The sequence below is a fragment of the Triticum urartu genome, chromosome 4A, assembly GCF_056163025.1.
Source record: "Triticum urartu cultivar PI428250 chromosome 4A, HENAU_Tu73, whole genome shotgun sequence".
Lineage (NCBI taxonomy): Eukaryota > Viridiplantae > Streptophyta > Magnoliopsida > Poales > Poaceae > Triticum > Triticum urartu.
Window position 1 is genome coordinate 130,497,420 of NC_141876.1, and position 15,047 is coordinate 130,512,466.

The 15,047-nt window shown below is 46.6% G+C and overlaps 1 pseudogene; it reads left to right on the top strand.

Annotated features, from left to right (window-relative positions):
• The first annotated feature begins 1,686 nt into the window (after nucleotides 1-1,686).
• Nucleotides 1,687-3,075, top strand: LOC147975108 (uncharacterized; annotated as a pseudogene).
• The last annotated feature ends 11,972 nt before the right edge of the window (nucleotides 3,076-15,047 follow it).

Here is a 15,047-nt window from a genome sequence, read left to right on the forward strand (position 1 = left end):
GATTAGTTGCACTTTCAGGCGCCTCCTGCAGCTTCTGCACAAGGCCGAAGTAGGTGTCCAGAATGGGCTCGTTGGGCCACAGACTGACACAGAGGTCCTTCACAGCCAGCTCAGACATCCAATGCATCTCCATTAGCTACATCATTTGATTTAGGAGGAGGGGAGGATGCTCATAGTCCAGAAATTGTGACCAGAAGAGCCGCTGCGTGGAGTCCTCCTCGTGATTGAGTAGCATAGTGCTTCGCCACAACCACTGCATTCTTCGAGAGTTCGGCGAAGACGCCTCGGAGCGCCAGACCCGCGTCAGCAGGGCGAATCTCTTACCTCCGAACACACTCTGCAGTAAGTATTTCTTACCATGTGCAATTTGCCCAACTTGGCGGAGCTCTTCCCGGACACCTCATGCTTCGGTCCTCGCCTCTTGGAGCTCTTTATCCACCCTTGGACAGGTGGGAGGATCGCTCCTCCTACTCATTCTCAAGGATCTCCAACTTCTTGGCGGCATCTTGGAGCTCCACTTGCACTTCGGTCACTCGAGCCTCGTGCTGCTCACCAGCGAGCTTGGCCTTCTCGAGCTTGGCCACCATCGTGTCAGCTGTCGCTTTCTTTGTGGCTGCCTCTGCCTCAACTTTCTTCAGGGCCTCCCTCAAGCCCTTGACTTTGGCGGCGGCGGCTGCAAGATCATCACAATAAAAGATCAGCATACAGTCCAGATAGTCAACACCCGACATCAAGAAATTACACATCTTATTAAAGGGTTTTACCCTGTGCCTCGTCAAGCCGTTTGTTGACAAGGTCCAACTCCTTATCGAAAAGCTTGAGTTTCCGATCCATCTCTGCTACTTCTTGAGCTTGTGTTGGTTTTTCCCTTGAAGAGGAAAGGGTGATGCAGCAAAGTAGAGATAAGTATTTCCCTCAGCTAAGAACCAAGGTATCAATCTAGTAGGATACAAACGTGCAAATCACCAATACCTACACAAACAAACAAACAAACAAACAAACACTTGTACCCAACACGATAAAGGGGTTGTCAATCCCTTCACGGTCACTTGCAAAGGTGAGATCTGATAGAGATAGCTAATTAAAACTAAACAAACGATAAAATATTTTTGGGTTTTTTGGTTTATCGATATGAAAATAAAAGATTGCAAAAAGGACCTCCAATATAAACCAAAGAGGAAGAGCGAGAGCGAGAGCGAGTCCGCAACCCCTCCGCCCTGCCCGCCGTGCGTCACTCCGTTGCCGGTGTCCACCCTCTCCCGGCGTCGGCCGCTCCGGCGACGTCGTCCAACCTCTCCCTTCCTTTCCTCCCCTTCCCTCTTGCTCCCCCTTGCGCTGGCCCCATGACCTCGAGCCTGAACTCGGTGGCTGGCCCCTCCCGTCATGCTGGTGACCGGCCGGTGGTTTCCGGGCTAGGGATCTCGTCCTGCTCGGAGTCGTCCGGTGCGGCGGGCAGTCTAGAGGTCTCGTCGGGTGCGCGCAGGACGGAGGGCGACCCCGCTGCTGGGGGCCTGCCAGTGGGCGAGGAGCCGGCAGTGGGTAGTCCGCCTTGGGCAGGCCTGGGCTCCGGTTCCCCCATCCAAGAAGACGCTCTGGCGGTGGCGCCTCGACCGTGCGCCGCGGGACCCGAGAGTGCGCCTTCCCCCGACGTCCCTCTCTCCCCCGCGGCGTGAGGTTTCGCCGGACATGGAGGGGCTCTGCTTCAGGTGTCTCCGGGAGGGGCACTTCCGTCGCGACTGCACCAACAACATCGTCTGCATCTGTTGTGGTCTGGAGGGCCATGGTTCCAGGGGCTGCAAGAGGCCTCGCAGCCCATCGTCGGAGGTGGAGCTCAGGCGGCTCGCCATCGCCATGGTCGCCCGTAGGCTGGCAGGCGGCCAGCGCTGTGACGGAAGTGCCCTGCCGTCGCCACCACCGCCTCCCCCCGCACTGGCGGCCGTGCCTGCTAACCCGTGGCCCCGCCTTGCCACCCCGCGACCCTTGCCCCCGGCTCCGCGGCTGGCTTTGCCACTGGACATGGCCATGGACCTGGCTGATCTGTGTGTGGTGCAGCGAGGTCATGCCATGGAGGACCTGGAGCGGCGGCTTCAGCAGGCTATGGTGGTGTACGTCGCTGGCGCTCGCCGCGACCTCCCGCCGGAGTTCTTCCTCGAGGCGCTCTCCGTCAAGGCGAGCATTGAGTCCGAGTTCGTTTCCATCCACCATTACAGGCCGGAGGATTACCTCATCGTCTTTGCGCGCCGGGATCACAGGAACAGAGTGAGTGAGATGCCTTAGTTCGAGCATCGTGGAGTCCGGCTGTTCTTCCGGCCTTGGAACCGCCAAGCCCAGGCCGTGCATGCCACATTTCAGTTCAAGGTCAAGCTGGTGCTGGAGGGAATCCCTCCCCATGCCTGGGAACGGAACATTGTGGAGAGCCTGCTGGGATCTCCTTGCCTGGTGGACGTGCTGGAGCCAGAGACCAGTTCAAGATCAAACCTTTCGGCGTTCAAGCTCTCGGCCTGGACTGCGCAGCCAGCAGACATCCCGTATATCCGTTGGTTGGCGATTCTAGAGCCGGGGCTATAGTCTCCATTGATGGAGCCTTCTCTGCTACAGTACAAGGTACTCATTCACCTGGACGAGGTTCGTGATTACAAAGGTGTGGATGAGCCACTATTCTTGGGTGAGTCCTCGGACAGCGGCCAGGGCGGCGTCCCGGAGCGTGATGACGACATGGACATAGGTGGTGGCAGCATATCCATCTCTAGGCCGGCTTGGCAGTTTGGGGTTCGAGATGTGCGCGGCGCGCCTGGGGGGCGCCACTGGGGCGCCCTCGTCGCCGGCGCGGAGCCCAGGGACGCCGGGGAGATGGGCCAGACTGCTCTGGATTGGCGCCTTCCCTCCATGCAGATGGCGACAACGATGGCCCCAGGAGCGCGGCATGGATCAGTTCGGGAGAGGATCGTGACAAGACCATCTGCTTTTGACCAACTGACTTTCCAAGTGGCAAACAACGATAAGCCGGAGAACCCCGAGGCGCCCCCGCGGCAGAGCCGACATGGTTGGTGGCTGGGTAGACTGGTGCGATTCTAACGGTGGAGATTGGACAACATTCGAGTCCGGAAAGGGCAGGGAATCCCGAGGCACCCCACTTGATGGGACCGGTCCGTTCCGAGGACGACCAGGTTGGCGCCTCTCGCGAAGATATGGATAGGCTGCATGGCAGCTAACGGCTTGATTCGGTGGTGGCGTGCCCGGATAAGATGATGGTAGGCATCCAACGGGACATGGGCAGGACTGGGGTGACGGAGAACAGCGACAAGGATACTGATCTGATCGATCGGCGACTAGCTACAGAGAAGGAGACAGAGGCGGTGGGACCTACGGAATCGCCCCCATGGGTTCCAGCAGGCCAACATGTGGATGGCGATGGGTCATGCGCGGCAGGGCCAGCCGAAGTGGAGGCGATGGTTGGGTCATGCGCGGCAGGGCCAGCCGGAGTGGAGGCGGTGGTTGGTGCTCCGGAGGCGGGGCAGTCCGGCACTGATTCCCAGATGCTTTTTCCCTCGGTGGGTGGAGACGCAGGGGAGGGACCCAGGGACCTGGGAACCATGCAGCTAAGCCTGACTGATGGGAATCATGCCCATGCACGGTCTGTGATTGGCTGCAATAATGGGGAGCATGCTGTCGCAATTTCCCCTGAGAGGTCCATGCAGACAGAAGGAGGAGAGTTCATGGTTGGAACTGAGTTGGTGCTTGCACAGGTAATCCCAGCGATTGATCAGAACCCAGACAGCTCGCGCGGTGGTTTGGCCCAGCAGGATGGGGTGGCTTACGAGAAGCTGCGGGCATTTTGCGCCAACATAATGAAGAAGCTTGCGTCGCCCCTCATGTGTGAGGTTCAGGCCTCATCTCTCCGTCCGGAGGCAGAGCCGTTCACGCCCAAGCGAACCACAAGGGCATCCAAGCGCAGCTCTAGTTCGAGTGAGGTCAAGCCAAAGCCGGCAGAAAACATGCTTCTACGCACTCTTGGCTTAGTGTCAGACGACATGGTGGCGGATGAGGCAACCGTGAGCGAATTGCAGCAGTTGCTTGACTCACCACTGAGGGAACAGCACGTGTGCATCATTGCAGCGCTGTTCGGCAAGACGGTACCTTCGGCTGATGCTCTGGCTCATAGTTCGGACGTGACAGCCTCAGTGCGGTGAGCCCGCGTTTGCCTGGTGTTGGTGTATACTTCTTTCGACATGAATTACAACCCGGAGATACTCTGTTGGAACGTGCGCGGGCTTAATAACCCCGCAAAACGGAAGGCTGTTAGGGACTTCATAGCTATGATTAAGGTGAACCTTGTGTGTCTCCAAGAGACCAAACTAGATGTAATCGACCAGTTTACGGTGATGCAATGCCTAGGTCCGTCTTTTGATGGCTTTTCCTATTTGCCGGCTGTGGAGATGAGAGGAGGAATCCTCCTTGCTTGGGACTCGACCATTCTCGCAGTAGATCTTATCAATCTTGACAATAACTCACTAATGGGTTACGTGTGCACCAAGGATGATAACAACTGGTGGTTGACAATGGTGTATGCGCCGCAAGGGGACGAGCTCAAGACTCAATTCCTATTGGAGTTGGCTGCAAGGAGAGAGAGCTGCCCCGACCCTTGGTTGCTTATCGGAGACTTCAACATGATTCTTAGGGCGAGCGAAAAGAACAACAATAACATCAACCGCGGCATGATGAACAAGTTTCGTAACTTTGTGGATGCGCATGAACTAAAGGAAGTATACATGCAAGGGCGGCTATATACTTGGTCTAACGAGCAGGATGCCCCCACGCTCACGAAAAATGACAGGGCCTTGGCGTCCATTGACTGGGAGTTGACCTATCCTGACCATCTTCTGCAAGCTTTGTCGACAAGCATCTCGGATCACGCGCCATTGCACATTTCGACGAGCAATCATTTTTACATGAAAAAGCGATTCCGCTTCAAGATCTATTGGACGAAACTGGATGGGTTCGAGGAGGCATTGCGTGAGGCTTGGGTGTGCGATGATTCCATTGTGGACCTTTTCAAGGGGCTGGACGCTCTTTTCAGGAACACAGCGATCTATTTGCAATCTTGGGGACAATGCAAGACGGGCAATATCAAGGTGCTTATTGATACATCTCCAACGTATCTACTTTTCCAAACACTTTTGCCCTTGTTTTGGACTCTAACTTGCATGATTTGAATGGAACTAACCCGGACTGACGCTGTTTTCAGCAGAACTACCATGGTGTTATTTATGTGCAGGAGCAAACGTTCTCAGAATGACCTGAAACTTCACGGAGACACTTTTCAGAAAATAAGAAAAATACCTGCCAAAGATGAAGGCCAGGGGGGCCACCACCTTGACACGAGGGTGGGGGCGCGCCTGCCCCCCCCCCCCCTAGGGCGCGCCCCCTACCTTGTGGGCCCCCTGTTGCCTCTCCAACTCCAACTCCACCTCCATATATTGAGTTTCGATGAGAAAAAATCAAAGAGAAGAAATCATCACGTTTTACGATACGGAGCCGCCGCCAAGCCCTAAAACCTCTCGGGAGGGCTGATCTGGAGTCTGTTCAGGGCTCCGGAGAGGGGAATCCATCGCCATCGTCATCATCAACCATCCTCCATCACCAATTTCATGATGCTCACTGCCGTGTGTGAGTAATTCCATCATAGGCTTGCTGGACGATGATGGGTTGGATGGGATCTATCATGTAATCGAGTTAGTTTTGTTAGGGTTTGATCCCTAGTGTCCTCTATGTTCTGAGATTGATGTTGCTATGAGTTTGCTATGCTTAATGCTTGTCACTAGGTCCCGAGTGCCATGATTTCAGATCTGAACCTATTATGTTTTCATCAATATATGAGTGTTCTTGATCCTATCTTGCAAGTCTATAGTCACCTATTATGTGTTATGATCCGTTAACCCCGAAGTGACAATAATCTGGATACTTACCGGTGATGACCATAGTTTGAGGAGTTCATGTATTCACTATGTGTTAATGCTTTGTTCCAGTTCTCTATTAAAAGGAGGCCTTAATATCCCTTAGTTTCCATAAGGACCCCGCTGCCACGGGAAGTTAGGACAAAAGATGTCATGCAAGTTCTTTTCCATAAGCACGTATGACTATGTTCAGAATACATGCCTACATTATATCAATGAATTGGAGCTAGTTCTGTGTCACCCTAGGTTATGACTGTTACATGATGAACTGCATCCGGCATAATTCTGCATCACCGATCCATTGCCTACGATCTTTCCATATATTGTGCTTCGCTTATTTACTTTTCTGTTGCTATTGCTATCATCACTAAAAAATACCAAAAACATTGCTTTTACTACTATTACGTTTTGCTACCGTTATCACCATTATCATATTACTTTGCTACTAAACACTTTGCTGCAGATATTAAGTTTCTAGGTGTGGTTAAATTGACAACTCAGCTGCTAATACTTGAGAATATTCTTTGGCTCCCCTTGTGTCGAATCAATAAATTTGGGTTGAATACTCTACCCTCGAAAACTATTGTGATCCCCTATACTTGTGGGTTATCAAGACTATTTTCTGGCGCCGTTGCCGGGGAGCATAGCTCTATTCTTTGAGTCACTTGGGATATATATCTGCTTATCATTATGAAGAACTTGAGAGATCCAAAAACCAAGATCTATCCCTCAACTACGAGGGGAGGTAAGGAAGTGCCATCTATCTCTGCACTTGATTCACCTTCTGTTATGAGTAAGTTTGCAACACCTACACCTGCTTCTGCTATTCGTTCTGATATGTCGCATGTTATTGATGATGCCACTTCTACTATGCATGATACTTATGATGAAACTACCTCTATGCCTGATACTACTATGCCAGTTAGTGATTTTCTTGATAAACAACTTGTTAGGGCTAGAGAAATTGAAAATATTGAATCTGATGATACTGATGGAAGTGATGATGAAGAACCACTTGCCATTCCTAAGGGTTATGTATTTGATCAAGATGCTTCTTTAGCCATTCTAGCTTGCAAAAATAGAACTAAACTTAAAAAATTATTAGCTAAATGGAGTAAGCAATCCCTAAATGATAGAATGAAACCCGACCCTGCTTTGGCTACTTCACCTATCTTTGTTACTAATAAGGATTATGAATTCTCTATTGATCCTGATATAATTACTTTGGTTGAATCTGATCCTTTTCATGGTTGTGAATCTGAAACCGTTGTGGCACATCTTACTAAATTGAATGAAATAGCTACCCTATTCACTAAAGATGAGAGAACTCGCTACTTTTATATCCTTAAAATATTTCCATTCTCATTAAAGGGTGATGCTAAGATATGGTTTAATTATCTTGATCCTGGTTGTGTGCGTAGTCCCCAAGATATGATTTATTACTTCTCCGCTAAATATTTCCCTGCTCATAAGAAACAAGCTACTTTAAGGGATATATACAATTTTGGGCAAATTGAAGAAGAGAGTCTCCCACAAGCTTGGGGGAGGCTTCTCCAATTACTTAATGCATTGCCTGATCATCCTCTTAAGAAAAATGAAATACTTGGTATCTTTTATAATGGACTAATCGATGCCTCCAGAGATTACCTGGATAGTTGTGTTGGTTCTGTTTTCAGGGAAGGAACACCAGATGAAGCTGAAATTTTATTGAATAATATGTTGACAAATGGAAATAATTGGACACCTCCGGAGCCAATTCCTGAGCCTATTCCTAAACCAACTCCGAAGAAGAGAGGTATTCTATTTCTCAGTCCTGAAGATATGCAAGAGGCAAAGAAATCTATGGAAGAAAAAGGTATTAAAGCTGAAGATGTTAAGAATTTACATCCTATTGCAGAAATACATGGTCTTAATTTACCGCCTGTTGAAGAAACATATAATCCAAATCCTTTACCTATTGAAGAAACTGCTGGTTCTGTTTTCAGGGAAAGAACACCAGATGAAGCTAAAATTTTATTGAATAATATGTTGAAAAATGGAAATAATTGGGCACCTCCGGAGCCAATTCCTGAGCCTATTCCTAAACCAACTCCGAAGAAGAGAGGTATTCTATTTCTCAGTCCTGAAGATATGCAAGAGGCAAAGAAATCTATGAAAGAAAAAGGTATTAAAGCTGAAGATGTTAAGAATTTACATCCTATTGAAGAAATACATGGTCTTAATTTACCGCCTGTTGAAGAAACATATAATCCAAATCCTTTACCTATTGAAGAAACTCATGGTCTTGATAACCCGACACAGGTAGTAAAGGTAAATTCTCTCTATAGATATGATAAAGCTGTAATCCCATTTACTAAAATTGCTAGCCCATGCTTAGATGAGTTTGATAAATTTATGGCTAAGCAAGAAGATTTTAATGCTTATTTTGGTAGAAAATTAAAATACAATTCAAATATGCTTTGACATTTGGGTGATTATATGGCTAGTGTTAAAAGTGAACTTAAACTTATTAGTAAACATGCTTCTATGGTTACGACTCAAGTAAAACAAGTACTTAAGGCTCAAAATGATCTGCTCAATGAATTGAATAGTAAAAATAATGATAATGCTGTTAGAGTTATGACTAGAGGTGGTAGAATGACTCAGGAACCTTTGTATCCTGAAGGCCATCCTAAGAGAATTGAGCAAGACTCTCATAGAAATAATATAGATGCACCTAGTTCTTCTAAAAAGAAGAAAAAGAAAAATGATAGGACTTTGCATGCTTCTAGTGATCCTATTGTTGAAACACCTGAGAATCCAAATGATATTTCTATTTCTGATGCTGAAACACAATCTGGTAATGAACCTGAAACTAATAATAATGTTAATAATAATGTTCATGATGATGCCCAACCTAGTAATGATAATGACATAGAAATTGGACCTGCTGTTGATCTTGATAACCCACAATCAAAGAATCAACGTTATGATAAGAAAGACTTTGTTGCTAGGAAACATGGTAAAGAAAGAGAGCCTTGGGTTCAGAAACCCATGCCTTTTCCTCCTAAACCATCCAAGAAAAAGGATGATGAGGATTTTGGGCGCTTTGCTGAAATGATCAGACCTATCTTTTTACGTATGCGATTAACTGATATGCTCAAAACCAATCCTTATGCTAAGTATATGAAAGATATTATTACAAATAAGGGAAAGATATCGGAAGCTGAAATTTCCACCATGCTTGCTAATTATACTTTTAAGGGTGGAATACCAAAGAAACTTGGAGATCCAGGAGTACCCACTATACCATGCTCCATTAAAAGAAATTATGTTAAAACTGCTTTATGTGATCTTGGAGCCGGTGTTAGTGTTATGCCTCTCTCTTTATATCGTAGACTTGATTTGAATAAGTTGACACCTACTGAAATATCTTTGCAAATGGCTGAGAAATTAACTGCTATACCTGTCGGTATTTGTGAGGATGTGCCTGTTGTAGTTGCAAACGTTACTATTTTAACGGACTTTGTTATTCTTGATATTCCCGAGGACGATAGTATGTCTATTATTCTTGGAAGACCCTTTTTGAATACTGCAAGGGCTGTTATTGATTGCACTAAAGGCAATGTCACTTTTCATGTTAATGGTAATGAGCATACGGTACATTTTTCGAGGAAACAACCTCAAGTTCATAGTATCAACTCTATTGGAAAATTTCCATCAATTATATTGGAGGTTTTGAATTTCCCCTTCCTACTATCAAGAAGAAATATGATATTCCTATTATTGGGGATGTGCATATCCCCGTTGAGGTAACATAGTGTTATTCAAAATTTCTTCGGTTCCATGTTATTCGAAATGAGTTCGTTAACAAGACTTGATCAACCTTGTTAGTGGATTCCTTTTGATGATCATGAGATGGATGAAACTAGAAGGCACAACCTTCTGTACCACACTTTTACTTTCTGTTATTTATATTAAATAAAATAAAAATAAATATTTTTCTGTCTGTTATCTGATTATCCGTGCAATATAAAAATACCTTGAAAATAAAAGTTCTCCAAATGCCCTGAAAATTAAATATGATTTTTTCTAGAATATTTGAAGATTTATGGAACAAAGAACACAGCAGGGGGGCCAGCCACCTTGCCACAAGGGTGGAGGGCGCGCCCCTGCCTCGTGGGCCCACGGTGGCCCTCCTCCACTTATTCCTGCACCCACACACTTCATCTTCCTCCCACAAACACGAATAACTAGCTCAAGCACGAGTTCTAGCTCATCTTGCTGCCATTTTCGATCTCCTTGCTCAAAGCACCTCTCACAAAACTGCTTGGGGAGATTGTTCCTTGGTATGTGACTCCTCCATTGGTCCAATTAGTTTTTGTTCTAGTGCTTTATTCATTGCAATTTTTTGCTGCTTAGGTGACCCTGTTCTTGAGCTTGCATGTCAAATTTATATGGTCAAAAGTAGTTTTGATGCATGATACACTAGTAGAAAAAGGGTCAAACGTGAAGCACATTAGTGCCGGTTTGTATTTGAGCCGGCACTAATGTATACATTAGTGCCGGTTCCAACGGCTAGCCGGGCCGCTTTCATTAGTACCGGCTCGTGGCAAACCTTTAGCACCGGTTCGTGCCACGAACCGGTACTAATGAGAGTGGTGGCAGGATGTTGTCAGACTGGGGCCCCTCCAGCCCCTTTAGTACCGGTTCTTGGCACGAACCGGTACTAAAGGTCGTCCTACATAAACCCTTCGTCCACCCGAGCTTGCTCTGTTCTTCCCCTTTCCCCTCTCCTCTCTCTGTTCTTCCCCTCTTCCTCTCGAGCTCATCACACATTTTGCCCAAAATTTGTCAAGATTTGAAGGCCCCCATCCATTCAAATGATCACAAAGGTTAGCAACTTTGTCCTTTCATCTCTCATTGCTAGATTAGCTCTTGCAATGCTTTATATAGTGATTAATTTGTGAGTTTAGTAATTTGGGAGGATATATATATATATATGTGCTAGTATTTGATTTATATGCAATTTGAGGTCCAAAATAACACTTAGTTTGCATATGTAGGTGTGGTTTACTTAGTGCCTTCTAAATCTCCGTCGTAACCACCGTCGATTGCCCGCACCGTCCCGTCGCCGGCACCACCTTGTGGTGAGCCTCTTGTTCATGAAATTTTATATAAAAATTGATGTTTGTGTGATTTGGATATATAGTTACTCGTATAATTATCTTACCCGTACGTTGTTTGTTATACATATAGTGCCATGGTTTTGATATCCGTCCCCGTCGGCCCTCGTCCTTCTTATGATTCGGATGTGGTATATATATTCTCTTTTAAAACTAGTTGCATTTCGTGTTTATGACAAATTATGCCCATCAAGTTGACATAAAAAAATTTCTAGGAGGTATGTGAACCGGAAATTCCAACCGACCCTATTGTCGAGAGGTTAAATTTAGTTGAAAGAGAAAACGAGTACTTGAAAGAAAAAATGAAAAGAATTGAGGGGGAGAAGATGGAATTGGAGTTGCATGTTGCCGATGTCGTCGATGATCACAAGATCAAGATGGAGAAAATGTGCTTGAAGATTAGAAAGATTAGAAAATATGCCATCGATAGTGAGGCTTGGTATCATTATGCTGTTGGATCCATTGTTACCTTAGTTGCGATCTTGATCGCATTTGTTGTTGCATTTAAATGCTTTAGCTAGAGAGTTATTTGTTTGTTGCATTTAAGTGTTGTATGAACTTTATGTATGAACTTGTATTAATTTGGTCTATTCGGTGTTGTGTAATGAAGATGAGCCGGCAATGGATGTACGATGACCGATGCTCTCCCCAGTTCGTTGAGGGCGTGCATACTTTTCTGCTTGCGGCTGAGGCAAACAAGTGGGCGGATGGTTTTATGCCTTGTCCATGTGCTGGCTGTAAGAATGGTCACAATTACTCTATGTCAAGAACCATTCACGTCCACCTGTTTAAGTCCGGTTTCATGCCCCACTATAATGTTTGGACCAATCACGGAGAAAGAGGGGTTATGATGGAAGACAATGAAGAAGAAGAGGACGACGACAACTATCCTGGTCATGGGTTCCCTGAATACGATGATACAACAATGGGGGAAGAAGCTGAGCCGGTAATGCGGGAAGAAGCTGAGCCGGCAATGCGGGAAGAAGCTGAAGAAGAGGCATCAGATGAGCCCGTTGATGATCTAGGTCGGGCCATTGCCGATGCAAAGAGAAACTGCACAAGTGATTTGGAGAAGAAGAAGTTGCAACGCATGTTAGAGGATCACAAAAAATTGTTGTACCCGAATTGCGTAGGTGACAAGAAAAAGCTGGGCACCACACTGGAATTGCTGCAATGGAAGGCAAAGAATGGTGTATCTGACAAGGGATTTGGAAAGTTGCTGGTAATGATAAAGGATATGCTTCCAAAGGACAACGAATCGCCCGAGAGTACGTACGAAGCAAAGAAGTTGTCTGCCCTCTAGGGTTAGAGGTGCAGAAGATACATGCATGCCCTAATGATTGCATCCTCTACCGCGGTGAGTACGAGGATTTGAACGCTTGCCCGGTATGTGGTGCATTGCGCTATAAGATCAGCCGCGATGACCCTGGTGATGTCGAGGGCGAGCGCCCCAGGAAGAAGATTCCTGCCAAGGTGATGTGGTATGCTCCTATAATACCACGGTTGAAATGTTTGTTCCAAAACAAAGAGCATGCCAAGGCGATGCGATGGCATAGAGAAGACCGTAAGAAAGACGGAAAGTTGAGAGTACCCACTGACGGGTCGCAGTGGAGAAAAATCGAAAGAAAGTATGGGAAGGAGTTTGCAGATGACGCAAGGAGCTTATGGTTTGGTCTAAGCGCAGATGGCATTAATCCTTTTGGGGAGCAGAGCAGCAACCATAGCACCTGGCCTGTTACTCTATGTTTGTATAACCTTCCTCCTTGGTTGTGCATGAAGAGGAAGTTCATTATGATGCCAGTGCTCATCCAAGGCCCTAAGCAACCCGGCAACGACATTGATGTGTACCTAAGGCCATTAGTTGAAGAACTCTTACAACTGTGGAATGGAACAGGCGTACGTGCGTGGGATGAGCACATGGGGGAAGAATTTGACCTAGAGGCGTTGCTGTTCGTGACCATCAATGATTGGCCTGCTCTCAGTAACCTTTCAGGACAGACAAACAAGGGATACCGCGCATGCACGCACTGTTTGGACGATACCGACAGTATATATTTGGCTAATTGTAAGAAGAATGTGTACCTGGGACATCGTCGATTTCTTCCGAGCAGGCATCCCGTAAGAAAGAAAGGCAAGCATTTCAAAGGTGAGGCGGATCATCGGACGAAGCCTCGCCACCGTACTGGTGCTGATGTACATGATATGGTCAAGGTTTTGAAGGTGGTCTTTGGAAAGGGTCCTGGTGGATAACCTGTTCCGAATGACGCTGACGGACGCGCACCCATGTGGAAGAAGAAATCTATATTTTGGGACCTGCCCTATTGGAAAGACCTAGAGGTCCCCTCCGCAATCGACGTGATGCACGTGACGAAGAATCTTTGTGTGACCCTGCTTGGCTTCTTGGGCGTGTATGGGAAGACAAAAGATACACCTGAGGCACGAGAGGACCAGCAACATATGCACGGAAAAGACGGCATACATCAGGGTCATGCAAGCTACGCTCTTACCAAAGAAGAGAAGGAAATCTTCTTTGAATGCCTGCTCAGTATTAAGGTACCGTCTGGCTTCATGTCGAATATAAAGGGAATAATAAACATGGCAGAGAAAAAGTTCCAGAACCTGAAGTCTCATGGCTGCCACGTGATTATGACGCAACTGCTTCCGGTTGCATTGAGGGGGCTTCTACCGGAAAACGTTCGATTAGCCATTGTGAAGCTATGTGCATTTCTCAATGCAATCTCTTAGAAGGTAATCGATCCAGAAATCATACCAAGGTTAGAGAATGATTTGGTGCAATGTATTGTCAGTTTCGAGTTGGTGTTCCCACCATCCTTCTTCAACATCATGACGCATGTCCTAGTTCACCTATGCGAAGAGATTAACGTATTGGGTCCTGTATTTCTACACAATATGTTCCCCTTTGAGAGGTTCATGGGAGTCTTAAAGAAATATGTTCATAACCGTGCTAGGCCAGAAGGAAGCATCTCCAAGGGCCGTCAAAATGAGGAGGTCACTGAGTTTTGTATTGACTTTATTCCTGACCTTAAGCCGATTGGTGTTCCTGAATCGCGGCATAAGGGCAGACTGGATGGAAAAGGCACGCTAGGAGGGGAACAAATAATATGTATGGACGGACATTCTCTCACTGAAGCACACTACACAGTTCTACAGAATTCTGCCTTGGTGGCTCCGTATATGGATGAACACAAGAATTTGCTACGCTCCAAACACCCGGAGCGGTCTGATGACTGGATTACATGTGAACAAACTAGGAGTTTCGCCAGCTGGTTGCAGACACGTACCATGCATGACACCTCTATTGAAGATGACCTGTACTTGTTGTCCCAGTTACCATCTTCGAATATAATGACTTTCAAAGGGTACGAGATAAATGGTAATACATTTTACACGATCGCCCAAGATAAGAAGAGCACCAACCAAAACAGTGGTGTCTGCTTTGATGCAGAAACCAAGATGGGAAAGCAAACATATTATGGTTATATACAGGACATATGGGAACTTGACTATCGACGTGGTTTGAAGGTCCCTTTGTTTCGGTGCAAATGGGTCAATATGACACGAGGCGGGGTAATGGAAGACCCGCAGTACGGAATGACAACAGTGGATCTCAACAATCTTGCGTATGCAGACGAACCATTTGTCCTAGCCAATAATGTGGCACAGGTTTTCTATGTGAAGAACATGTCTACCAAGCCAAGAAAAAGAAAAGATAAGGAAGCGAATGCATCGTACGATGAGCCAAAATGGCACATAGTTCTTTCTGGGAAGAGAAACATCGTGGGAGTGGATGACAAGACAGACAAGTCAGAAGATTATGAAAAGTTTGATGAAATTGCTCCATTCACAGTGAATATTGACCCGAGCATCCCGTTAAATGATGAAGATTTTCCATGGTTACGGCGCAAAG